Genomic DNA, 27,826 nt, shown 5'->3' with positions numbered 1-27,826 from the left:
TATATATAATAACCAAATTATTTTTATAAAATATGGAATTATAATAACCCAATTATTTTTATAAAATATGGAATAATAAATCAACCTAAATAATTGTTCAATTATTTCTAATACGAATATCTCAAAACCCTTACAATTTTATATGATGGAAAAGTTTTTTAGAAATTTATAAATTATTAAAAATTTTGATAAAAAGTATACCGATTATAGGTCTCATTGACATTAAATTTCTTTTTAACTCATCAATTTACTTTTCCACTTGGACAACAAAATTTAAGGAAAATCATCATAATAATACTAATAGTATAATACTAATAATACTAAATGAAAATTATCATAATAATACAAAATTTTTGACCTTAGAAGCAACCGTTTGGTTCATATTAGGACACAAAATGTGAAAATAGAAATTACTTTAAAAAATTAAATTTTTAAATTAAATTTAGATATGCACTAGTGATATTTTGTCACGAGTGTCTTTTTCTATCCATATTTTCTATATAAGTTGTAGAACTAGCAATTGTCCCAAAAGGTACAAAGAGAGGCTGATAGGATTATTAAATTAGAATTGTTGAATTTCTCTAGAAGAGATGTTGGTTCAAGCCTAACGGATGAGCAATTTGAGCTAGCTAGACGCCTTCTAATTGTTTTTTTATTATGGTAAAATTATATTGATAATTCATTGGTTTTGCTTTCAAAAGCTTGAAGGAATTTGAAGAGCAGGTATAGAATTGCTTTGTGGGATTTGATCCCAAAATCACTAATTTGTAGATATATACTCAATGAAATGTTAATTGGTTGAAAACCTGCACAAATATAAGCAAATAAGATGAAAAGGGTGAAAGGTTTAATTGGTTTGTGGAAAACCTCGTTTTCTTGGATTGGATTATTGTGCAATTACTTTTCTTTAGATGTTTTGTTTATATCTATATTACACTGAACACATTGAGTGTCTTATTTCATTTTAGAGTAAGTTAATTACCCAAAATTAAGAAACCTCTATAGATTGAATACTTAGGGAGAGAGAAGCAAGCCAATTACACAAATAAATTGCCTTTGGAAAGAATTATGCACATACATAAAGCAAAATCCAGATACTCTACCAAGAAGAAAGAAAGTTGTCCACACAAATTTGTTAAATGGACTCACTTTGTATGCTCGTTCAAAGTGAAAATAATGAAGAGTGGTTTATATGTAAAGACAAAGAAACTGAAATGTATTTCAATAATGAAGAAATAAATCTCACGTTTCTTGTCTCATGTAATGAAAAATGGCTTTATGTAAAATTAATAAAAATTAAGTGGAATGCATTTGTAGACATGATTTGTATTGTTAAGACACTCCTAAGTGTTAAGTTGTTGGTTTAATTTTCCGCCTTACCATGGGAAATTGAATATTAACGCAGTTGAAGAATTGTTACGGATAATTTTAGATTTCCACGTCATTTTTGGTCCAGGAGAGAGAGCACTGGTAATTTGTTGCAGTGATCATATGTATGTAATTGATCTTTCAATTTGTTATAACTATTATATCATATGTATGTAATTGATCTTTAATTTTTTTATTTTTTTTACAGTGTACATATTATTAAAAAAAAATGTGTATAGCTTTTCAAATTTTGATTGTTTTTTGAGATTTACGGGCCTTAATTGATCTTTCAATTTTTTACAATGTACATATTATTCAAAATAAATGTGTGTATAAATTTTCAAATTTTGGTTGTTTTTGAGATTTACAAGCCTAAATTGATCTTTCATTTTTTTACAGTGTACAAAGTATTTTAAAGAAATATGTGTAGCTAGTCCACATTTTAAAGATTCAGAAAAAAAGGCAAAATATACTGCATCACAGTCTAACTCAGATCGAGATGAACATAAGCTTTATCAAAATATCATATACAATTAAGTTGCCCATTTACAATTATAAATCTATACGGCACATGGCCATCTTGAGCAAATGAATCATTCACCTAAGTCAAAAATAGGAAATTACATTTTGTCATTTGCCAAGCAAAACGAAGACTGCCTGGCCCCCTTGACCAAATAAGCCATCCAACTAGATCCAAGGAATTTGCATCCCTGTCATTTTAAGTAAAACACAAAACTGCATGTCTATGCGGGTCAAATGAGCTTCATTCCTAAAATACTATTAGCAAGCCTAGTAAAACATTAAACTGATCCCAAAATCCTACCATTAGCCAAGAAAATGCAGCAACCACAACGAAATGCTTTGGGGTTAAAACGACCAAAAAGACATGAAGGCACTGGATAGTCTTCAAATAAAAGAGAAACAATTGCAAAAAACAAAAATGACACAAAGAGAGAAAAAGAGAAGTAGGGGAACCTAACAGATATAGAGGAAAAGAAAAATAAGAGGAGAAAGTGAGTATAACTGATGAAAAGTGAAATAGCCGATGATAAAATTTCAATAGATTTCAACAGTGAAAATTAGCAGAATTTAGAAGCACCAGCCAGAAAATGTGAAGCACCACATAAATTAAGTGACCAACAAAACATCAAATTTCAAAGTTCACATGCTCTGTTTCAAATCTTCTATATCATATAAGTTTTGCCTGTCAATTGACATTCCCAATCTGGTTAGGGCATTTCAAGAAAGTCCAGAGGGTGGACAGATGAGCAATTCAAAGCAAAAACCAAAGACAATTTGACCTTGCAGATGAGAAAAATTTTAAACCTGTAAAATGGATGGTTAAAGCCTAAGCGACCACAACAATAACAAAAAAAAAATTCAAACACAAATAAGATTCCATGTAAATGTAAGCACTGCAAATATTAAATTAAAGAGGGGCGGAAAAGAGTGAAGTTAAACGAGAATGCTAACAGAGAAGGCTATAAAAAGGGTAAATGGGAAGGCTAACAACAAATCAAAACGTAGCGAAGAAAGACACCAGAAACGAGAAAGCTAGACAAAACATAAAAGCAAAACTAATTAATGATTTTACCAAAATGGCATTAATCCTTAACCAAAATTTAATGCAATTTGTAGCCCCACTAGCCTATTTTTTATCATATCCAGTATCTAACATTGCCTGATTGTGTTGTGCTGCAACATGGACAGCATCTTTGCCTTAAAATCCCAAACTTGAATCATAAATAAAGTAATCAGTTGTGTTTCTTTGTATCATGCAACAAAAATCAAACCAAATTAGGATTTAAGAGATCAAGGAACTTACACTCACCATTCATGTTGATGCCACAGTCTCTGCCAGGTCTGCTTTAGTTTTTTGTTTACCTCTGAAGTGCTTCCATCCAATGCCGAGGCAAACCTGAGATAAACAAACAATTTATAATCATTTTTTCAATATTAAACAAGAAATGCCCTCAGGTATGCTTCCATATAAAATAAAGTTTCAATTAAAGCTTAATATATGAAATGCACAAAGGCAAGAAATAGATGTGATCTTCATCATAACATACAAAGCAAACAAATAATACTTTCAGACACAATCATTGAAATAGGAGTTTACCTTGCAGCCCTTGCCTTTTTCTTGTCATCTTCCAAGGAAGCAGATTTCACATCCACTCCAAATCTAGCCAAACGAGCTTTCTTCTTTGCTTCATCATCAGCAGATGAGCGCAAAGTAAGTCCAAACCTGTTTAATAATTTGGGCATTGTCAGATTCCAATTATTCTGAAGTAAAAAAAATGTGTATCATAATTTTGGATAAAAATATTAAGAAAATTAAGCTGACAATAAATTAGACACACACAAGATAAGGAAAACAGAAGATAAGGAAAATAGCATCATAATCTCAGGAATCTGAAGACAGAAAATAAATTCCTGAATTTTCAAAGAACAGACCTCTCAGCCCTCACTTTCCTCTTTTTTTCTTCCGATATTTTTGTTTCTCCTAGACCAGGAGAGGTAGGCTTTGGACTACCATTTACTGACTCACCAAATCTGTCAATAAAACATACCCAAAGGTAATCAATTAAGAGATGAAACATATTGACTTATAAGATTGGGGACCATGTGCACTGACCATTCAATACAGAAATTACTTCCATAGCAATTAATCACTTTAAAGACTAGAGCAAAGTCCAGTAGCACCAGAACTGACACAGTCCATCAAACTTAAAAAACACATATTATGGCCAAACAGAGTTTAAAATAAAATATGGCATATATTTAACAGAGATACTGAACAATTAAGTTAAACAAACATAAACTTGAAAACTGCTAGAATCCCTAGAACCTAAATCATACAACGAGATTTTTCCACAATTCCAAAGGGTGGCATTCGAGGTCTGCAACAGTAATTAGTGCCAGAACAAAAAGTCATCATATATAGGGTCACTTTATATACAGGGATTATCCACTGCACTCCATGCCTTAGAGGACCAACCCTTCCTGCTAGCTGCAGTACCAGTACAAGTCTCGAGAAACATCTGTCACGCATGACATGTTTCCCTCTAACAGCAGAACCAATGTAAACAGGGTTTTTATGGTATGCAAAATGATACAGGAGCCTCACTGGTTCATGAGCAATCCTCACAAATAAAAACAAAATTTGTTTCGAGTTAATATTTTGATAGATTCTTCACTGATCTTAACTGAGCTCAGAATTTTTATGTTGTGATCAGGATTTAGTTATATAGATCATACCCTGTATAAAATTCTGGTTTTGTGCAACACTCCCACGGTTTTCATCACATTTTGAATTGGATTACATTCTGTCAACGATTGTGATTTGTAACATTTATTGTTGGGTTGACAATCCACATGCGTCCTCATAGTTGGGAGGTAGTGTGTGGGACTTGCAGAGGCAAGATTGACTCTGATAACCATTACCATGGAGGAAGATAAATGGTCCAGGATTCATGTCGGGACCTCTCAAGGGAATATCAACTCCAACACTTTGTATTCCTGATAGTCATTAGACTCTGATAACCATTACCTTGGAAAAAGAGAAACAGTCATTACATCAACTCAACTCTCTCAGTCTCTTTATCAATGTCTCAAGTGATTTTTTCTTTGCATTTTGCTTCAAAGTTCGCGTACCAAAGGTTCCAAAGAGTCTGTCAGATGAATCTCTGTATTTCTCAGAAATCATGACCACCTTTCTGTAATCCAAAGAACTATAATGCTTCTCCCTTATAACAGGATTCATGAAATTCTCTGGATGGTTGTTTAATAAAAGACTAACCAATTGCCTTGCGTCTAACAAAGACTTTTTTGGATCTGTTGCACCTTCAAGCTCATCCAAGCCACTGTCATGAAATTGAGTATCTGCAAAAGATTCTAGCAGTTTCAAATCAACCTCAATTCCCATAACAACATTTGTATTGAACCACTTAATTTGTGTAGCTTAATTACCGGCTATAACAACCATTGGAGTTAGTATGAACTTAAATGTAAAATGGAGGCAATATCAACAATGATCAGGCAGAATATGGTGATTTTTGTAAATTTAGGTTAAAATCATTTTTTATTTTAAAGAAAACTTAAAGCTATCATGATTGAATGAGAGGTCTTCAAATTTAAATTTAGAAGAAACAGGTTAACCCTCTGAGACGCAGAGATATCTGGCATGCTTAAAAAACTAAGCAAAAGGAAGAGGGCATTTAACTCAAATTTAGAAGATAGGTTAATCTTCAAACGCAGAGACATCCGGCGCGAGTAAAAATTTAAGCAACCTATGTTTCCATAGATTTATTTAAAAGAAAGAAAAAATAATTTCAAAAGACTATAGCAGAAGAATAATTTAAGGTTTGTGGCTGAAAAGAAAACAGTGTTAATAATCTAAGCAAGAAGAAGAGGGCATTTAACTCAAATTTAGAAGATAAGTTAATCCTCAGACGCAGAGACATTTGGCGCGAGTAAAAAATTAAGCAACCTATGGTTTCATAGATTCATTTAAAAGAAATAACAGTAATTTCAAAAGACTCTAGCAGAAGCAGATGCAGGATTTAGGGTTTGCGGCTGAAAGGAAAACTATGTAGGAGTGTGAAGGGGCAAAACAGAGAAAACGATTAGCGCATCTGGAAAACATTTAAACAATAATTCATGCAGAAAACATAGACAAATAAACGGAACATCGTTCTGGGGGTAGCAAGAACAAAAAAAACAAAACTCTAAGGTTACCTGGTGTGGGATCATCCGCTGCCAGAGCGAGGAGCTGAGAATGCATAGTCTGGTGCAGAGAGACTGCTGTAGAAAGAGCACTTCACCACCAAGCGTACCCAGGAACCTGGAACAGTAATCCTTCTACCTACAAGGCATATACACACAGAGAAAACGATTAGCCCATCTGGAAAACGTTTAAACAATAATTCATGCGGAAAACTTAGACAAATAAACGGAACATCGTTCTGGGGGTAGCAAGAACAAAAAAACAAAACTCTAAGGTTACCTGGCGTGGGATTATCCGCTGCCAGAGCGAGGAGCTGAGAATACATAGTCTGGTGCAGCTCAGTTCTGGCGGCAAACCAAACGAGACCGCTTACGAGAGAATCAACATCAGAGCAGGTTTCCTGGAGAGACTGCTCGGCGAAAGAGGTCTTCTCCAAGCTAACCGGAGTAGGGTAAAGTGCCCAGCAGCTAATCCACCGTCAGATCGCAGCAGAGGCTTCTTACCGTCGATCTGGGCGGGCGAACCAAGGGGAAAAGCTGTGACCGGACGTCCTGCCAGGAAGAGAATTAATGACAGAACCCGCGTGGTGTGCCATGTGATGGCGCTAAGCGCGAAACCAGCGGGCATGCATCCCGTAAACTCCGAGCATTGTGCCATAAACTCCACGAACTCTCCCAGAAGCTTGGCGCACAGATGTCAGACGATTGTATGCCCGCTGAATGTGGACGCCAGGTGTCAACGTTAGGAACAAAAGGACGACGAAAGTCTCTTTCAAAGGAAGGCCTATTGGCCTAATAAGCAAACATTTTTTTTTTAATTTGGTGAGTTGGCACATTGATGCGTAGAAATTCATTGAAACTAAAACTGAAATTAAAATTGAATGGTCGCCATGATTATAAGTAGAATGACAAGTATTTATTTATAGCAGGTTGATGGTGGTTTTCAAGGGACAGACGAGGTCAATTGATTGTTAGCATTTTTCATAATTTTTATATTGTATAAGGAGATGATTATATATAGAAAAGAATGCAATAGATAATTAAGTTGTTGTTTTTTTGCTTGGGAAGTTATGGAATTTCAGTTATATTTTGATAAAATTTGGTGGGATTTTTGTAGATCTAAGTTATAGTTGTCAAACTTCAAGATTTTAGGTGATCCTAGGTTTTGGATGGTGCTGAATTTATTTCCACCATCAAAAACATGATTCAAACACTGCATCTATAAAAAATATTTGAATTTTTGTTTGGCCCGGCCAATTTTGACCGTGTAGACAATTCCTCCACCTCCATAAACAACTCCAATAATTAAACTCTGCAGTCATTGTCCAAACAATTCTTCTGCCTCAGTAAACCACTCCGATAATTAAACACTGGAGTCAGTAAAATGTACGTTTTGGATTCTACATTTTTACCTCATGGAATGCCGGGCAACATCGGGAAGTGAATGGAAAGAATGGCTGGAGATCGTGAACCCAAGTTTACCATTTGGTAAAGTTAGAAAAATAGAGTCAATATAATACCTCATGCGTAACATTCTGCTTGCGTTAGAGATATAAGAAATGAAAAAAAACATGAAAAAATTTATATATATTAAAAAATGATAATTTTGAAGATTTTATAAAGAAAAATTTGATAATATAATAAATTAAAAAAAAAAAAAAACTTTTTACTGTTATAATTTTAATTTTAAATTTTATTATTTTATTTAAAAATTTTAAAAATAAAAATTTGATAATATAATATAATTAAATAAATTAAATAAAATAAAACTTTTCACCCTTATAATTTTAATTTTAAATTTTATTATTTTAAAAATATATACTTTATATGAAGTTATATTTAAATTTAAAATACACTAAATTTAATTCTAAACGAAATGATTAAAGATTTTTCATTTGAGATAAAATAGCTTTATTTATTTTCTTTATCGTAAATTTTATGAAACTTATATATTATCTTTACTGGGAATTTATTAAACTTTTTGAACCATAAAAGATTTATGTTTAAATATAATTTTATATATAAAATATTTAAATTTTAAATTTAATAATGCAGAGTTTATTAAATGTGTTAGGTTGTGGAGTATATTAAAGTTATCTCGTTGAGATTCACTCTCAAAAAATGCATTTTGGCAGAGTTGCACTCATCTCTCACTGCAGGCCATGCAGGTTTTCAGAAGACTTATGCTCGCACTCGTCGTTCCTTACTTTGGACAGGCATGAAAACTGACATTCTTACTTTTGTAGTTGAATGTGATGTGTGTCAACGCCACAAAGGAGAAACAATCAAGCCCCCAGGCACCTTACAACCATTGCCCATCCCTGCCTCAATCTGGACGGATGTTTCTATGGATTTCATTATTGGTCTTCCGAAGTCAGGCAACAAGTCAGTCATCATGGTGGTTGTGGACAGACTTTCTAAATATGCTCATTTTTACGCCCTACCCCACCCATTTACCCCCACTTTGGTGGCTCAAGCTTTCATGGACCAGATCTTCAAACTGCATGGCATGCCCACTTCCATTGTGTCTGATCGTGACCCGACCTTCACTAGTAACTTTTGGCAAGAACTTTTCAAGATACAAGGTACCCAACTCCAACTAAGCACTTCCTATCATCCCTAAACTGATGGTCAAACTGAAGCAATCAATCAATGTTTGGAGACATACCTAAAGCACTTCACTTCAAAAAAGCAACACCAATGGGTACAGTGGTTAGCTCTAGTTGAATGGTGGTATAATACTAACTATCATGCCGCGACCAAGATGACTCCATATGAAGCAGTGTATGGTCAACTCCCACCTACACCCACTTCTTATATCCTTGCATGCTCTGAGGTGCAAGCAGTGGATCAACTCCTACAGAACCGTGCAACCATGCTAACCCGTCTCAAAGATAATCTTCATCAAGCTCAAAATCGCATGAAGCAACAGGCAGACCAACATCGTTCAGAGCACCCATTTCAAGAAGGGGATAAGGTATTCTTGAGGCTGCAACCATATAAGCAAACATCACTAAAAGACAAGGGCTGTCAGAAATTAGCTCCAAAATTGTATGGACCTTATCAAATACTTCAGCGCATTGGAGAAGTAGCCTACAAGATAGCCTTGCCACCAACTGCAAAAATCCATCCCGTCTTCCATGTATCGTGCCTCAAGAAAGTGGTGGGGAACAATTGCAGAATTCAAACTTGTCTACCTGAATTGGATGAAGAAGGTTCACTCTGGCTCCAACCTGAACAGGTCCTTGACATGCAAGAACGACATATGTGTGGTTGCACGATCAAGGAAGTCCTCGTCAAGTGGAAATACACCTCTCCAGAAGATGCGACATGGGAACCAACCACTATTCTTCAACAGTTCCCGCAGCTTCAGCCTTGAGGACAAGGCTGTTTTTTATGGGGGAGGGCATGTTAGGTTCCAACACTAACCCCTTTATTTATGTAATAGGGTTGAGTCATAGTTATAGTTAGTTAAGGAGTCAATAAAGCCCGTATTAATAATTGTAAGTGGTTGACCCACATTTAAAGAAAGGGACCACAATTAGCTGCAAATGGGCCATGGTATTAGATAGATGGTATTTAGAGAACCATGGTACTGACCCATGGTGTTGCATGTATGAATCCTATATAAAGATTAGAGACTCCCCATTGAGGAGCGTCATGTCTTATTTTGTAATCGAGCTCTGCTTTGTTGGAGGTTGCCCCCTCAAAGTTGAACTAGATGTAATTCCCCTTAATGTATGTGGGATGATGTTTGGAAGTTCCTACATGTATATGTAGGATTTAATGTTATGTCCTTGACCTGCGAGAAGATGCTAGAATATCAAATATACGAAGAAATACAACCTAGAACACAGAGTAAAATGAGAAAAAACAGCAAGTATTTTATTATTCGGAGATGAAAGAAATGTTCACTTGCCTCTTCGAGGGGGAAACCTCCAACAAAGCAGAGCTCGATTACAAAATAAGACATGACACTCCTCAATGGGGAGTCTTTATCCTTTATATAGGATTCATACATGCAATACCATGGGTTAGTACCATGGTTCTCTCAATACCATCTATCTAATACCATGACCCGTTTGCAACTAACTGTGGTCCCTTTCTTTAAATGCGGGTCAACCACTTACAATTATTAATACAGGCTTTATTGACTCTTTAACTAACTATAACTATGACTTGACCCTATTACATAAATAAAGGGGTTAGGGTTGGACCCTAACATTTCGTTATTCATGTGGAGAGCTAACCAATACCATCTCGTTCATTAGGGAAATTTTGATGTCTAAAATGGGCCTCATATGGAAAATAATAAAATAGTAGTTATAAAATTTTAAAGAAAAATAAGGGAAACTACTTTTTTCAATTATATTTTCGGCTTATATCCTTATAGATTTACTCAAATGTCAAATGTAGACACTTGTTGGATGTGGAATTAAATTCCAGATCCGATGTGTACCCACTCTGCATATTTCTAATAAGACCTACATTGAAAAAAATGAAGATACATTAAAAATCATGACCTAATTGACCTGCCAATTAGGTACAACTTAAGGCACATCTAACCTTTCCTAGGCACATTTAAAGGCTCTCCTTCTGCACTTAATAATGTATTTTTCAACTTTAATAAGTTCTTCAAAAGGTTAGAGATGATTATCATATCTTGTATGCCTAATGTTTTTATTGTGTAAGATATTGAGAATATTTGGTGCAAATCATGAAGGAATCCATCCAAGAGAAAAATATGGGACATCATCCTTTGCTGATGGATGACAAAAACTCGGTTGTCTTAAGGTAATTATCATTTTCTTATAGTTGCGAAGTCATCCGGAAACCATATCATATTTTATAGGGTTTTTGGATGGAAGCAACCCTCTCTTTAAGGAGGTTACCCCTTAGCTATTTTAGTATAAAGAAGGGGCTCGAGTAGCCCATTGGGGGGGGAATTTTTGCAATTAGAATCAATAGTAGACTAGTGAATGATTTTGCCTAACATTTTAGTTTTGTAATAACTTATGTATGAGTACATTTTCGGATCAATGAGAAGCATATTTGGTTCCTAGATTGATCCTTATTTAGGGAGCTGTCTCCTTGGGTTAGGACCCAACCCAAGTGTTGAAGCCCCCTTTCTTGTAATTTTAATTTCTATCAATTTGTTCAATCAGTCATTTTTGTGATTCCACTGACAAATACTGCTTTTTGTAGGTTGATAAGTTAGTTTCTTTATCAAGCTATTTATGCATATTTCTTTAGAATTTAACAATAGTTAGTGGATGCAGTAACATTATTTTCCATGTGTTTAACTTGTTTAGATTACTGTCTCTTTACTTGTTTTCATATATTTTTGCAATTTGTTAGTAAATAAATTCTTGTTTTTCAAACCTACAAGAGGCTCCATATTTAATATTTTGAGGAATATATTGATTCATCATAGGAACAAGGACTTGGGAAGGCCTTCTTGTCCTTTCCTTAGCCCTCCTTTACCTCATGGGCCTATCTCTTGTAGCTAAACATGGACTCTTGTAGCAACTTGCATTTTGCATCAAAAACTCACTTAGATTTGCATTAGAAGCATGGTTAACCTTCCTTGACATGTTACAATATCCTCATGACCCTAAAGATGGAATTTGGAAGCTCAAAGGCCCCATTAGAACCTTTAACCTAGTTGTTGTAGTATAATTGTCTTTCTTTTTCTATAAATTACGGTTTAATGTTTCAATACTTTATTCAAATGCAAGTTTACTTCTACTATAAAATATAATAGGTTTACTTTTGTTTCATATTGTTTGAGTTGGTTTTTCTTCTTTTCCTACAAGTAGACTAGGATTTGCTTACTATTCTATCTTTTCTGCAAATTTACGCATTTCCTGTAACATATATGGCAAAATAGTCTTTGTGTAACTTAGTTTATCTTTAGTGTTTTTCACCCGCATAGGATCAACAAAAGAAGAACACAATACATGTTGCACACATATTTCTAACCCCTCTTAAGTTCGTACAAACCTTGGGTTGACAATTAAAGTTGTGACCCTTGGTAGTTGCAACATTCTTGCTATAATACCGAGGTCCATCATGTTTTGCCGTTGTTGTTGAGGAGGTGTCAAAGTATGAATTATTTTCTTCTCTAGTTGATTCACTTCTTTTATTCTCTTAAAAAATACAAAAGATTTACATTAGACATTATTCAGTTTAAAGACAAATAAAATCATTGCATTAGCATTCTCATAAAAAAATTAAAAAAATAAAAAAATCTTTCATGCCTTATAGAATAAGGGATAATATAGGATTGTTTTGTATGTATTCTTCTATCATTCCATTCAAATATTCTACTCATTGTTGATTAATCTTCCACTATAGCTTATGCTTGCAGGGAATAATAATAACATGATCGTCTAAATCATCAACACATTAGCTAATATTTAAACACATTCAATGAACTTTTTTATTCAAAGTGGGAAAACTTATCCTAACTCAATCCTCAAACTAACAATGAGAACACTCATCATCCTGGAATGCATGTTGACTCAACACTGTTATTAAGGAAAACCACGCCAGCTGAAATTACCTATTGGTGATTCATAGGGAAGCATGTTTTAACTCGCCTTTGGGTCTTGGGCCATTAACCTATTTCCTTATTTTAACTCCGCCTTTGGGTCTTGGGCCATTAACCTATTTGCTTAAGTCCTAAAAAGACAAACTCTTAACCTAACAAAAACAATTTTAAGATATACTCCACAACTTAACACATTCAATAAACTCTGCATTATCAAATTTATAATATAAATATTTTATATGTAAAATTATATTTAAACATAAAAATTTTATGGTTCTACAAATTTAATAAATTCATGATAAAAATAATATATAAGTTTCATCAAATTTATGATAAAGAAAATGTATAAAACTATTAAATTTAGTCTAATTTAATTTAGATATAAATTCATATAAACTATATATTTTTAAAATAATAAAATTTAAAATTGAAATTATAACAGTGAAAAGTTTAATTTAATTTAATTTATTTTATTATATTATCAAATTATTATTTTTAAAATCTTCAAATAAAATAATAAAATTTAAAACTGAAATTATAACCGCGAAATTTTTTATCTTATTTTATTATATTATCAAATTGTTATTTTTAAAATCTTCAAAATTATCATTTTTAATGTATTTTTATTTCATCTATTTTTTCATTTCTTATATACCTGACGCAAGCAGAATATTACGCACGAGGTATTGCATTGACTTTATATTAATTTGCTTATAATCAAAAAAATTGTAACTACATAATAGTTTAATTATATATATTATTTTTTATTATTAATATTTAAATTTATTTTTCTACAATTACCAAATGGTAAACTTGGATTCACGATCTCCGGCCATTCTTTCCATTCACTTCCCGATGTTTCCAGGCATTCCATGAGGTAAAATTGTAAAATCCAAGATGTACATTTACTGGTGGTGAAAAAGTCCACTGACTCTAGAATTTAATTATATTACAGAGGTAGAGGAATTGTTTGGACAATGATTGCAGAGTTTAATTATTGAAGTTGTTTATTGGACGGTCAAAAGTGGTCGGGCAAGAAAAAAATTAAAAAATTTTAGAGGCAGCGTTTGAATCATGTTTTTGATGGTGGAAATAAATTCAGCACCATCAAAAACCTGGATTTTGGCTTTTCCTTCCTTCTTATCTTTTGCTTCTAATGTATGAATATGTCATGATATATGGACGACCAGTGGTAACTCTGATCTTGGTTTTATATTTGTTTTCAAATCTGAACTGGTCCTGTATGTGTCGCATATTACATGGTTATGTTTGTGACTGATGCTCTTTCTGGAATATTTTTGCCAACAAGTTGTATTTTCAAAATCAAGATTCTACAGCACCTGAATGCTGTAATTTGTACAATCTGGAGCCTTATATTCTCTCAATATAATATTATGGTGCTTTTTTCGATCTGAAACTATAACTTGGATTTACAAAAATCCCATCAAATTTTATCAAAATATAACTATAATTTCCATAACTTTCAAAACAAAAAAAAACAACTTAATTACCTATTCCATTTTTTTCTATATATAATCATCTCGTTATAACATATATAATTTATGAAAAGCCTAACAATTAATTGACCTCGTCTCAGTCTATCACTGGAAAACCACCATCAACCTGTTATGAATAAATACTTGTAATTCTACGTGCGACCATTCAATTTTAATTTCAGTTTCAATGAATTTCTACGCGTCAATTGGCCAACTCACACCAAATTAAAAAAGGTTTGTTTGCTTCATTCTACAACTTATATATAGATAATAGGGATAGGAAAGGACACTTGTGACAAAATATTACTAGTGCACATCTAAATTTAATATTTTAAATTCATTTCTATTTTCACATTTTGTGTCCTAATATGAACCAAACGGTTGCTTTTGATGTCAAAATTTTTGGTTGGTTTTGATGTCAAATTTTTTGTATTATTATGATAATTTTCATTTAGTATTGTTAGTATTATTATTATGATTTAAATTTGGTTGTTAAAGTGGAAAAGTAAATTGATGAGTAAAAAAAAAAATCAATGAAACATATAATCAGCATAATTTTTATCAAATTTTTTAGAAATCTTTTCCATTTTATAAAATTGTGGAGGGTTTCGAGATATTTGTACTAGAAATAATTGAGTTATTATTTGGGATTGACTTATTATTCTTTATTTTATAAAAATAATTTGGTTATTATATATATATGATTTATTAGTTTTTAAATTCATTGTTTATCAATTTATGGTTCAAAATTTTAATATTTTTTACTTTAATTTAATTATATCTAAATTAATTTGCAGGTACTAACTACTATGTAGCACTAGTTACTTTTTAAATTTGTTTTAAAAGACATTCATATATCTAATTTTTGACAATGTTTTATATATCTTTTTAGTTGTGCTTTGTTCCAAGCCCAATATTTTTAGTGCATAAGTTATTAGCGATAAAGAGGGTAATATTCATTGTGGCACACGTTGTTATTAAAAAGTGATTAATCATATCTTTTCATAATTTGAGGGATAAAATGAATTAGTATAGATTTGTTTTAACCATGCATCCAGCAAGTGTCCAAAATGATAAAAAATCTTGAGGTGCAAACCTCTTTAATACTTGATAGTTTTGTGGTTAAGATATGTGTGTGTGCTTTTAATTTTTCTTGGGCACTTGGGTTGTTTAAACTATACTGTTTAACTTTCAATTTCAACAATTTTTTGCTGGATTTTAGACAAATCTAAGTTAAAAATATATTTGAAATGAACCAAATTGTAGAGTCGTGAGACTCTTAGAAATGTCTTAGCCACAAAGATTTTGTTTTTCAATTTCTTTTTATGATATATACATAACTTTTTAAAACCATATATAATAAAAAAATAGAGTTGTATTGAAATATTTTATTTAACATGAGAATTGAAATATTTTATTTATGAATCACATTAAAAAATTCCATTATTAATATTTTTTAATGCCACATCAATTTTATATTAAGAACTTAATGAATTGCAGATCTCCCAATATGGGGTCATGTTATAGTAGTGTAAATGTTTGTAAACATTTACATGTGGGCTGAATTAAAAATATCAAAAGATTAAAAGTAATGTAAATTTCAGCATGGAGGAGATTTTGTACTATCTAGTGTAAATGAATGTAAACCGCTAAATGTTAGTTCATTTAATAATAAAAAGTTAAAAACAATAAAAAATTATAAAATTCAATTTGTTGTACTCTAATTTTGTTTTTATTAATAAAATTATGAATAATTTTTTATATAAAAGAAAATTATAATATGCATATCACATTAAAATATATAATAGCTATAAATTAATATCTATTTTACCATATAAATTAAAATGATGATTTTATAACCATATTTAAATTTAATTAATAAACACATAAAAATTTAATATTTACAATATAATAAGATTCTTAATTATGAACATAGAAGCTAGAGCGAAAGAAATTATTATTAACTTTGGAGAAGAAAAATTGATCTAATATGCTGCTTAAGGCCTACGATCATTAACAAACAACCCGGCAGAATATTCAACTTTGAATTGGAAATTTCAAAGGAAATTTTTCATATGTATGTTGGTTTCAGATAATAATAAATTCGAGCGGAGGATGGGAATTAGCAGCCCTGCATTTGATGTTCAAGAAACACGCTCCAACCTACAAGCATTAATGGATCCAGGTTTCAGTTGCAGGAAGGAAATCATGGTTTTATATCTCAATGTCTGGTGTTTGCTTAGGAAACATAGCGACATTGAAGGCATTGGAAGGATAGTCGAATTGGAGAGAACATGATGGGAAATTTGGTCATAATGTCTGACTTAGACTTAGCCAAGGTGACTAGTGAAGAAGTAAATGATGTTGGCATCCAACAGGAGTTGAAATTGAAGCCGTGGATGGGGATATCTGGAGCATAGTCCATTTCTTCTAAACCTAGACTTGAAATTCATGGAACTAACTAAATTCGTAATCTTGGGGTGGACCTTGACAAGTAGGTTTTTTTGGGAGACTTTACCAGTATAGTGTGTTCATAATAGCGGAATGTAGGCAAAGAGAATGATGATCATTTTTTTTTGCTTGCAGGTGTTGAAAATAGAGTTTATTATGTAAAAAGTTCTAGTTTTTAAATTAAATTTTATTAATATAAAATTGATAATCCTTATTTTACCATAGATATTATTAAGTTGTAAATAGGCTTTGTTACAATACCATGAGCCAATATCGTGGTTTATCAATACCACATGCCCAAAAGACATAGCTCATTTCACAATCAAAATATATTATAATTTTTTTTTTTTTTTTTAAATTTAATTTTATAACATTTTTTAATTAAATCTAAAAGAAAAAAGTTATAATTACTTTTGAGATATATCTAAACCTTCCATCCTCACTATTACTAAAAATATTATGTGATATTTCATAAAGATTAAATGAAAGTTTTAATAGAATTAAAAATGAGAATATTTTTATGATGATGATGATTAATGTCCACTGAGACCAACATGGTCTATAGGACATTAAGAAAGTAAGAGATTAATTGAGATTCTTTAATATTTTATTTTTGGGTGGTTTTCCTGCAAAGCTTAAGAATAAAAAATCACTATACAAATATCTAAAAATCATAAAATATCTAAGACAATTATCCCCATGGCATTATATTGTGCAAATGTTACAATAAGACCTTCAAGTTATTATCCAAAGAAATGTTTGAAAATATATATCTTTTAATAATATTTAAAAATAAATATTTATTTTTCAAAGTTAAACATTATGATTTGCATTGTTCAATGCTAAACAAATGGTGATAAACAAACAAACTCATTTCACAATAAAAAAATTAAAACGTAAAATATTTTAGACATTACATATAACATTAATTACATAGGGTGAAAACTCTCCATCATATGGATGGAGGGGGAAGAGAGAGGGAAAGAGAGAGAGAGAGATGGAATAGGGAGAGGGGGGAGAAGGAGAGGAAGAGGGCAATAGTGACAAAGCTAGAGGGAGGAATGAGAGAGAGTGACAGGGAGAAGAGAGAGAAACAGGGAGGTGTAAGAGAGAGAGAGAGAGGAGGGGATGGAGAGGAGGGAGAGAGAGAGAGATCGAGTTGGAGGGGGGGAGAGAGGGAGGGAAGAACAAAGACATAGAGAGATAGAGGTAGAGAGAGAGGGGGTGACAAGGGAGGGATGGAGAGAAAGGGAGAGAGAATAGGAGGGAAGACAAAGAGAAGGAGAGGAGAGAGAGAAGGAGAGAAAGGAAAGAGAGAGATGGAGACATAAATATGGAGGGGGAGAGACAGAAGGAGACAGGGCGGGAGATAGTGGCAAAGTTTGATGGTAGAGAGAAAGAGAGATAGGGGGAGACATAGGGAGGTGGGAGAGAAAGGGAGAGAGAGGACTTGAGAGAGAGAAGGAGAGAGGGAGGGAGAGAGAGAGGGGGGGAGAGAGATGGAAGAACAAATACTAGAGAGATAGAGGTGGAGAGTGAGAGGGAGTGATGACACCAGCCTAAGCTGCATATACCCACAGTATGCAATTCAGATTGCATGTCACACTATGTGTCCCAGGAATTCTCATTATTCCATACTTAGGAAACCTTCCATAAGTCAAGGTTTAACTCTCTTTAATTAAATGCTTAAGCGAAAACATTTCATTTGACTCTCCAAAGTCTAAATTTTAATAACCCTTTAAGCAGAACCTTATACGACCCTTCATAACCTTTAGTTAATTCTTATTATTTGCGCTTATCAACCATACCATGGTCTTTAGACTTTGGTTAAACTCAACTTAAACCATAATACCTTAACCCGCTTATTTCTATTATAATTTCCGTATAATAGAAATATTTCATAAACACACTTAAACCTTACCTTTCTTCCATTCTTCAAACCTTTTGCACATATATCGATGCTCTCCTTAGCACATTAAATCTCTGTCGTTGATCTCGTTCCTCGATCCGACGGTTATCACGTCACTCGATCATCAACTATCCTGGACAATCTCCACCGTTGATCTACTCCGTCTGATCCAACGGCTATCGCGTCACTCGATCGCCAACAAGCTTGGTTGATCTCCACCATTGATCAATCCCGCTTGATCCAACGGTTATCGTGCCATCTCGCGTAGATACTTGCACGAGCGATATGAAATTGAGAGCACGCAAGAAAAGCAGTTTTCTCTCTCCATCATTTGCTACATGTCAGTCGCTAAGCTTAATCGTGTGAATTTTAGAAAGACCGCTTACCACCTTTAGGGCATGCAAGATGCCACTTCCTGTCTTTGGAAACTGCCCACGTGCTTAATATGAAACTTAAATAAACGTGGCTTAATAAAGGGTTAGTTCTTAATCTCCGTCGTTCATCTTCTGGCTTTATTTTGCATGACTTCATCCTGGCCACCTATTGCACACAACCTCGTCCATTGATCTGACTGATCTAATGGTTCATGTACATTGTTAAGTTCTTTTGTTTCGTAACGTGTAATAGCCCATTTAGCTTTCTGTGTGTGTAATTATCTTCGCCTCACGATCTTCACTTACACTGATCTCGATCTCCGCTCGCGCCTTTATGCTTCCTTTACCTTCATTGTAACATTAAAGGCTTTCTCCAATTCTGTGTGTAAAACCATAACTCTCCTCTCTGCACTTCTTCTCTGAATCTGCACACCTGCAACCTATGTTATGCAGAATTACTCAAGTTCACACACAACTTATAATTGAAATACACATCACACAAACTCTTAATCGAGTTATCTGTATTAATAAACAACCATTACATAGGAATTTCTTCCTCGGCCTGATTTTCAATATGAGTGGCCTTTTCTCTCCTGCTTGTAGGCTTGCAGTCTAATTCTAACTCTAACTAACTAACTGACTGCTGACTCTCTACCTCCTTACTATGCCTTTTAGGCTTACATTTATACAAAAGGTTCTGTTTAACCAATTCTGGTTCAGATCCTTAATCTACTGAACTAAATCCTGAATATCCTCTAAGTCCACTTTTAACTCCAGTAATCCCTAAGAATCCTCTCTAGTTCCACCAATCATGACACCACTTTCTAGCATAAGACTTGCAATTGATTTTCAACTCTCTCAATCTCCACTAATCACTCATCATCACTCATGTTCTCCTACATTCGAGAGCATTTACAAATATCCTCACAATATCTAATTAATTCCTATTCTAATCACTCAAAACATTAATAATTACATACATAGGAATCCAACTTCCTTGAAAACACAAGACCCCCTAAGTTAACTAGAACATAATGAAATTGCTGAGCTGTATGCTCCTACATCAGACTCCCAAGGTTAAAATAATCATGATCTCCTGATCATGTGCTTCCGACCTTTGTCTTCCTAGATCCCATACTTTGTTCTGTAATTTGTCTTTGGTTGCTACTGTTGTTTGTTGTTGTTCTCCAGGTTTCCACACTTTATGTTGCTTTGCCCCACTAGCTATGCTTTCATAGTCTGTTGTTGTCTTTCTCTTTCTGCTGCTCCTTGGCCTTCTTACTGTTGTTTTCTTCTGAGGCACCTTCATCATCAATCTTATTATTCTTTCAATCTCTATGTCCAATTTATCTTTTGACTGATAATTACTTTGCCATTTTTTGTTGTACTCTGTCCACTCATCTTCAAACTATTGTTTGTTGTCTTCTCTTTGAAGTTGTTGGATTCTTACTGTCGCCCTTTCATCCTTACCCTCTTGTTGTTGTCCAAACAACCTCTATTCAATATCTGTAAATTTACTTTCAAAAAGTAAATTGTCCTCCAATTTCCTTTGTACTTGATTCCCCTCAAATACATTACTATGATGTTCATCAATTCCAACATATTTTCCTTCCTCTTCTTTCTTTACTTGGCTGCTCATATGTGCCAAATTTTCTCCAGCATCTGCAACAAAACTTGCACTCACAAAACAATTATTAAAATGAAAAACATAAGGCCTCAGTGCCTCTTCTTCCTTTGGAAACATCTCAGTATGCTGCTCTGATTTTTCCTCCTCTATCAGCACATCAGTATGTTGATTTAACCTCTCCTTCATATCATCTATTTCAATGATATCTCTCTGTTCTTGTCCGATGTAGTGAACTCTTTCCTCTGCAATCACACTGTCATACTCTGAGTTTTCCAGCAAATATTCCAGTAATTCAAGTTCTCTTTGACACTTCATAAGTACTCCATCATCACTTATAATTCCTACATTTGTACACAAATTATCAATTTGAAAATTACAAGGTTCAACAGTCTCAACTATTGCTTCACATATCAGCTCTTCAGACTGAATCTCATCTCCTTCTTTCACAAGAAATTGTTCCTGTGTTATAACAGCTTCAAACATCAATGTATTACTAAATTCTTTTTGCTGCAATAATTCACTTTTTTTCTCATTCAAGAGACATTCTCCATCCTTCTTTACTTCAGAGTATTCATCTTCTGAAAGATACTCTTCCATACTTTTGACATCTTCAAAAGACTGTTGATCCTATGAAAAACCTTCCTTTGTTAGTGACCAATCATCAGATGTCCTTTCTCCCTTTGCTAAATCTTTAGCATAGACTTCTTCTTTCTTAACATATTTCAGTAGATGTCCTTCTTCTTCAATACATTTTTCCTTGTTGTCTCTCTGTAAACCTTCTTCAAGAGCTATCCTTGTCTCATCATCTGCATTAATATTCTCCTGCATTTGTTCTTCATCAATAACATTAATCAAATTAATTAGATTACCTCTTTGAGGCAATATTCCTTCATTCCTCATCAAATAAGATCTTGATATTCCATTTCTACGACAGCTTCAAATGATTGTCTTCTCTCATTGAGTAACTCATCCATAGACTCTTTCTGCTGTAACCAGTCAAATTCGTCATCCTCTGAGAAAATTTCTTTATCACCCTTTACTTCAATATCTTTATCCATCCTAAAGACATCTTCAAAAGGTTGTTTTTCTCCTACAATACCTGCAATCATACACAAACTATCAGTTTTAAAAGCATAAGACCTTGTGGTCTCACTTGATGCTTCAGTCATCATATCTCCTTGCTATTCTGAATTCTCACAATAATTCATAAGATCTTCCACAGATATATAGTCTTCATCTTTACCCAGAACTTCACCCTGTTCTGTTTCACAAATGGAAACTTCCATTTCCAACTCAGCTTCTCTGAGTTCTTCCACTAGCCACTTTACTTGCCTCTGTTGTAGCCTTCTATGTAACTCAAACCACTTCACTGCCTTTTTCCTCAAGACCCAACCTTGTCTTTGGTTTTCCTTTAGTATCATCCTTAATACATTGAGTTGTTCTTTTAACTCTGCAATCTCCTTGTCACGCTCTTCTTGACTCATTCTCTTGCCATTTGCCTTAGCATCCTCCTTCATTTTTCTTCTGTTGTGGTCTTCCTCAGAACCTTTGTTATCTCTGTTATGACTATCAGTAGTCATCTTCTTCTCTATCTTCATGAGTTCCTCACTCACTTACTATGAGCTGTACTAAATCCTCTGCAACAACAAGTCCTCCTTGTTGCCACTTACCTCACCAAGCTTTCCTTTGTACTTGGTCTTTTGGCAAGCACTTGGTTCTCTATTCTCTGGAACCTCTTTGAGCACTTCTCTCTGCTCCTTCCAAGCTTCAACTCATCTGCACCTCTTAAGAACACAAATGTCCTCTTATATTTCAATCACAAATGAAATACTAGGTTCTGACCATCTCTTCTTTCACTCAGAAATTCTTACCAACTTTCTTCATCCCTTAGCAATTCTACCCACATCCTCTGTGGAATTTCCTTTATGATCTTTCTGTGAGCTGCAACAATACCTCTGCAGTAACAAGTCTCCTTCTTGCTACACATGCCTCACTAAGCTTCTCTCCTCTAAGCTCAGTCTTTTGGCATCTCTCTGGTTCTCTCCTCTAGAACCAATTGAGCACTCCTTGCTCTAGGTTGTTGCAATATTCTCACCTTCTTATGCCGCTACCTTCAAGACCTCTGCATGATCTTGTTCTACCATTCACCTGCACTTTGAATGGATTGTTCTCTGTTTCTTTGCATCTACAAATTCTGCTACACTTTATCTTTGTGTGCCTACTATTTGTCAGATTTAAAATCTGATCTCCTCTTCCCTGCATACATACCTTCAAAACATAACTCTGTTCTAAGTTTTCTCAAAGAATTTTTACATGCAGAATTTCCTTGTTCTGCTCTAATACCAAATGACGCCAGCCTAAGCCGCATATACCCCAATGATGCAGCCTAAGCTGCATATACCCCAATGATGCAACCTAAGCCGCATATACCCACAATATGCAATTCAGATTGCATGTCACACTATATGTTCTAGGAATTCTCATTATTCCATACTTAGGAAACCTTCCATAAGTCAAGGTTTAACTCTTTTTAATTAAATTCTTAAGCAAAAACATTTCATTTGACTCTCCAAAGTCTAAATTTTAATAACCCTTTAAGTGGAAACTTATACGAACCTTCATAACCTTTAGTTAATTCTTATTATCCGCGCTTATCAACCATACCATGGTCTTTAGACTTTGGTTAAACTCAACTTAAACCATAACAACTTAACCCGCTTATTTCTATTATAATTTCCGTATAATAGAAATATTTCATAAACACACTTAAACCTTACCTTTCCACCATTCTTCAAACCTTTTTCACATATATCGATGCTCTCCTTAGCGCATTAAATCTTCACCGTCAATCTCGTTCCTCGATCCAATGGTTATCACATCACCCGAGCATTAACTATCCCAGACAATCTCCACCATTGATCTACTCTGTCTGATCCAACGGCTGTCGCGTCACCTGATCGCCAACAAGCTTGGCTGATCTCCACCGTTGATCAATCCCGCTTGATCCAACGGTTATCGTGAAATCTCACGCAAATACTTGCACGAGCGATATCAAATCGAAAGCACGCGAGAAAAGTGGTTTTCTCTCTCCATCGTTTGCTACATGTCAGCCGCTAAGCTTAATCGCGTGAATTTTAGAAAGATTGCTTACCACCTTTAGGGCACGCAAGATACCACTTCCCGTCTTTGGAAACTGCCCACGTGATTAATACAAAACTTAAAGAAACTTGGCTTAATAAAGGGTTAGCGCTTAATCTCTGTCGTTCATCTTCTAACTTTATTTTGCGCGACTTAATCCTCACCGCCTATCTCACACAACCTCGTCCGTTGATCTGACTGATCTAACAGTTCTTGTACATTGTTACGTTCTTTTGTTTCGTAACGTGTAATAGCCCATTCAGCTTTCTGCCTGTGTATTTATCTTTGCCTCACGATCTTCACTTATTCTGATCTCGATCTCCGCTCATGCCGTTATGCTTTCTTCACCTTACTTGTAACATTAAAGGCTTTCTCCAATACTGCCTGTGTGTAAAACCATAACACTCTTCTCTGCACTTATTCTCTGATTCTGCACACTTGCAACCTACGTTATGTAGAATTACTCAAGTTCACACACAACTTATAATTCAAATACACATCACACAAACTCAGAATCAAGTTATCTGTATTAATAAACAATCATTACACAGGAATTTCTTCCTCGACCTGATTTTCAATATCAGTGGCCTTTTCTCTCCTACCTGTAGGATTACAGTCTAATTCTGACTCTAACTAACTGACTGGCTACTGACTCTCTACCTCCTTACTATGCCTTTTAGGCTTACATTTATACAAAAGGTTCTGTTTAACCAATTCTAGTTCAGATCCTTAATCTGCCAACTAAATCCTGAATATCCTCTAAGTCCACTTTTAACTCCAGTAATCCCCAAGAATCCTCTCTAGTTCCACGAATCATGACACCACTTTCTAGTTTGAGACTTACAATTGATTTCCAACTCTCTCAATCTCCACTAATCACTCATCATCACTCATGTTCTCCTACATTCAAGAGCATTTACAAATATTCTCACAATATCTAATTAATTCATATTCTAATCACTCAAAACATTAATAATTACATGCATAGGAATCCAACTTCCTTGAAAACACAAGACCCCCTACCTTAACTAGAACATAATGAAAATTTTGAATTGTATGCACCTGCATCAAGTGACAAGGGAGAGATGGAGATAGAGTGAGTGAGAGAGGAAAGGAGGGGAGAGAGAGAGAGAGAAGGAGAGGGGAGAGAGAGGGGGGAGGAAAAGAGAGAGAGGGAGACACAAATATGGAGGAGAGAAGGGGAGAGAGAGAAGGAGATAGGGAGGGAGACAGTGACAGAGTTGGAGGGCAGAGAGAGAGAGAGAGAGTGATGGGGAGGAAAGAGAGGGGGAGGTGTGAGAGAAAGGAAGAGAGAGGACTTGAGAGAGAAGAGAGACGGAGGGAGAGAGATGGAGTTGGAGGGGGAGAGAGAGGGAGGCAAGAAGAAATACATAAATAGAGAAAGGTGGAGGGAGAGAGAGAGGTTGACAAGGGGAGGAGAGAGAGAGAGAGAGAGAGAGAGAGAGAGAGAGAGATGGATCCAACCTAGATATGGTATGTGAATATATAAAAACCATCTTATATCCATCTTAACCCAAGATCTATCAGGTGTTGAGAGGGATCAAATCTCTTGAGATATAAACCTCTTTTAAAGTGAAAAGAGATTTGATCCCTCTCGGTGCTTGATAGACCTAGGGTTAAGATGGATCTATGAACTCACTTCATTGTAAAGGTTGAACTTGGGGGATTGTTATTGTGCATTAAGTGTCCTAGATCTCACAAATATTCGAAATTTAATAGTGGTACATGTCACAGTGATGGTAGGGAGTATAGGTTATACAATGGGAACATGGTTGCAGATCAGACATTTAAAATTGAGATACAAAAATTTAGTTTCAGCCGATGGAGAGTTGGATATTCTTCCATATGACATAGAAAACATGAAGAAGCTCCTAAGTTTGTTTCTAGAGGATCACCCGACGCCAATTATGCTCGATCCCCTTTGCGAGTTTCCACATTTGGAAAAGTTAGAATTGCATTGTTGTTCTTGACTATGGATGTACCTACATTGAAAAGGTTTCCTAATTTAATGTTACTATATATAATAGGGTGTCCATCCTTGAAATACTTATGGACAAGGAGTTGAGGAAGTGAAACGTACTTTTCAAGGTTATAGACATTGAATCTTAAAAAACTTCCAAATTTGTTGAGCATAGCAGTGCCAGATAGTGGTATATGAAATGAAACAATGCCCTGACTTACAAAGATGAGGATATAATTTTGCGACTCTCTAAGGAAATTTCCCAAAGGAATGGAGAAGCTTCCTAATCTACAATCCATCTATGGTCTTGTGTGGTGGTGTAATAAATTAAAGTGGGAAGATGACAACATGAAACGTTGACTTCATAAATTATTCAAACCTAAATTATTTAGGTCAATAATTTACGGTGATAGACGTTAGTGTTAAGCGTGTGCATTTACAAGAATGCAAGGTGCATTTTTGTTAGTCATTTTCTCACAACATACATGTTTGTCACTCCCTCGATATTTATGAAAATTTAGTAAACAAGTATAGAAGAGCAACAATTATTTAAATATTTGGCATGAGTTTTTGTATAATTGGAAAGAATATTTTTGTCCACTTTTGTAATTGGAAGAGAATTTTTTATCTTGTTGGAAGACAATTTTTGTAATTGGAAAATAATTTATATCTTTATTTGTGATTGAAAGAAAATTGGTGTATCCTTCTAATTGCAATCAATTTAAATATATAGACCATTGTAGTTAGAAAAGAAAGTCATCAAGGAAAAACCAACCTATAGAAAAGATCAATGAAGCAATAGAAAAGGCTAGGGTAGGTATGGAAAAAAAACTTTTAGAAAAGAATAATCCAACTTCTAACACAACAAATGAACCTCTAATGAATATTACATCATAAGAATTTTTGGCAGATGATCATATGATGAGGGATTTACTTGGAACACAACCTCTTTAAGAAAACATTCCTATGTTGAAACCTCTTGTTGGAAATTGTGACATTTCATAAACTACCCTTAAGAATGCCCAATCCCCTTCTATTGATGTCACTCCACAATAGAGAAGTCAAAAGTGAAAAAATGCAGGTTGATCACTCCTACCTATATTGAAAATTATGTGACAAACATGTCCAAAATATCTTCATGTGGGTGAAAGTGGTTTATCGTTACTTGAAAATAAGCGACCTAATTGAACTATTCATTAAAAATCCTATAAAATTATCAAAGAATATTTTGAATTGAAGTATGACGCAACTGAATGTCAATTATATTTATCATTGTTAAAATCTAGGAGTTTAACTCTCATTAGAAGAATGTTGGGATTAGGATAATTGAAACTAAAAAACACGCAATCATAAAATTAGAAAACTTGTGGATGCTTTTCAAAAACTTGGTAAGACAACTCATTCCCAAGACCATAATGCATCACATCATGTCTTGACACAATCAATTGTTAACAAGATCACTAGAAAACATCATTTTCTGAAACACGCATCCCATCCCATCAAAAGCAATGTCTAAACCATTTGAAAGTATTATATTAGATGAGATAGCCTCGACACATGTTCCCAAAAAAATTTGTGGGGCTTCATTGGTAAGCTACCTCGTTTTGATATGAAGTTATATGGAGTAATTAAGGGACTAATGCAGTTTTTTTTGCATGAGAACACTAGACCTTCTAAAAAAATGATGTAATATGACTAGGAAGGGCTTCTATGGATCACGAACTTGGCATTAAACACTTCCTTAACATTACATAAAAAGAATTGTATGAGACATTGAGGAATGCACATTTTGCACTCAACTTGGGCCAACGATTTGTCAACGTTGCTGGAAATAAGCAAAAAAAGGGGGTCTCTCCAATATGAAGTCCCAACTAGGCCTCATATCATTTGGAGTAGGAGCCCAATCTGGATAATAGGCCCAACCACCATTATTTTTAGAGATTTTCTTTAGCTGCAATTATCAACATAAGATATTCTGCACAAAATTTGATATAAATAAGTAAGTCGATATTGCGAAGCATACAATTGCAATGTATATAAGGAACTTTAATAGAATGGAAAGAAAGAGGGAGCCTATAGAAGAAAATTATTAATATTGTACTAAAGGATACACAAAAGAGCATAGAAGGAATCGTTGATTAACCTGCAAACTAGTTCACAAGATAACAACAATCATAAAAGCAAGTAACAATGCACATTCAACA

This window comes from Pinus tabuliformis, chromosome 9 (assembly GCF_031772625.1).
Source record: "Pinus tabuliformis cultivar Carrire ecotype Pingquan chromosome 9, CPIR1, whole genome shotgun sequence".
NCBI classification, from domain to species: Eukaryota; Viridiplantae; Streptophyta; class Pinopsida; order Pinales; family Pinaceae; genus Pinus; species Pinus tabuliformis.
The sequence above is the reverse complement of the archived record's forward strand: the minus strand, read 5'-3'. Positions refer to the sequence as shown.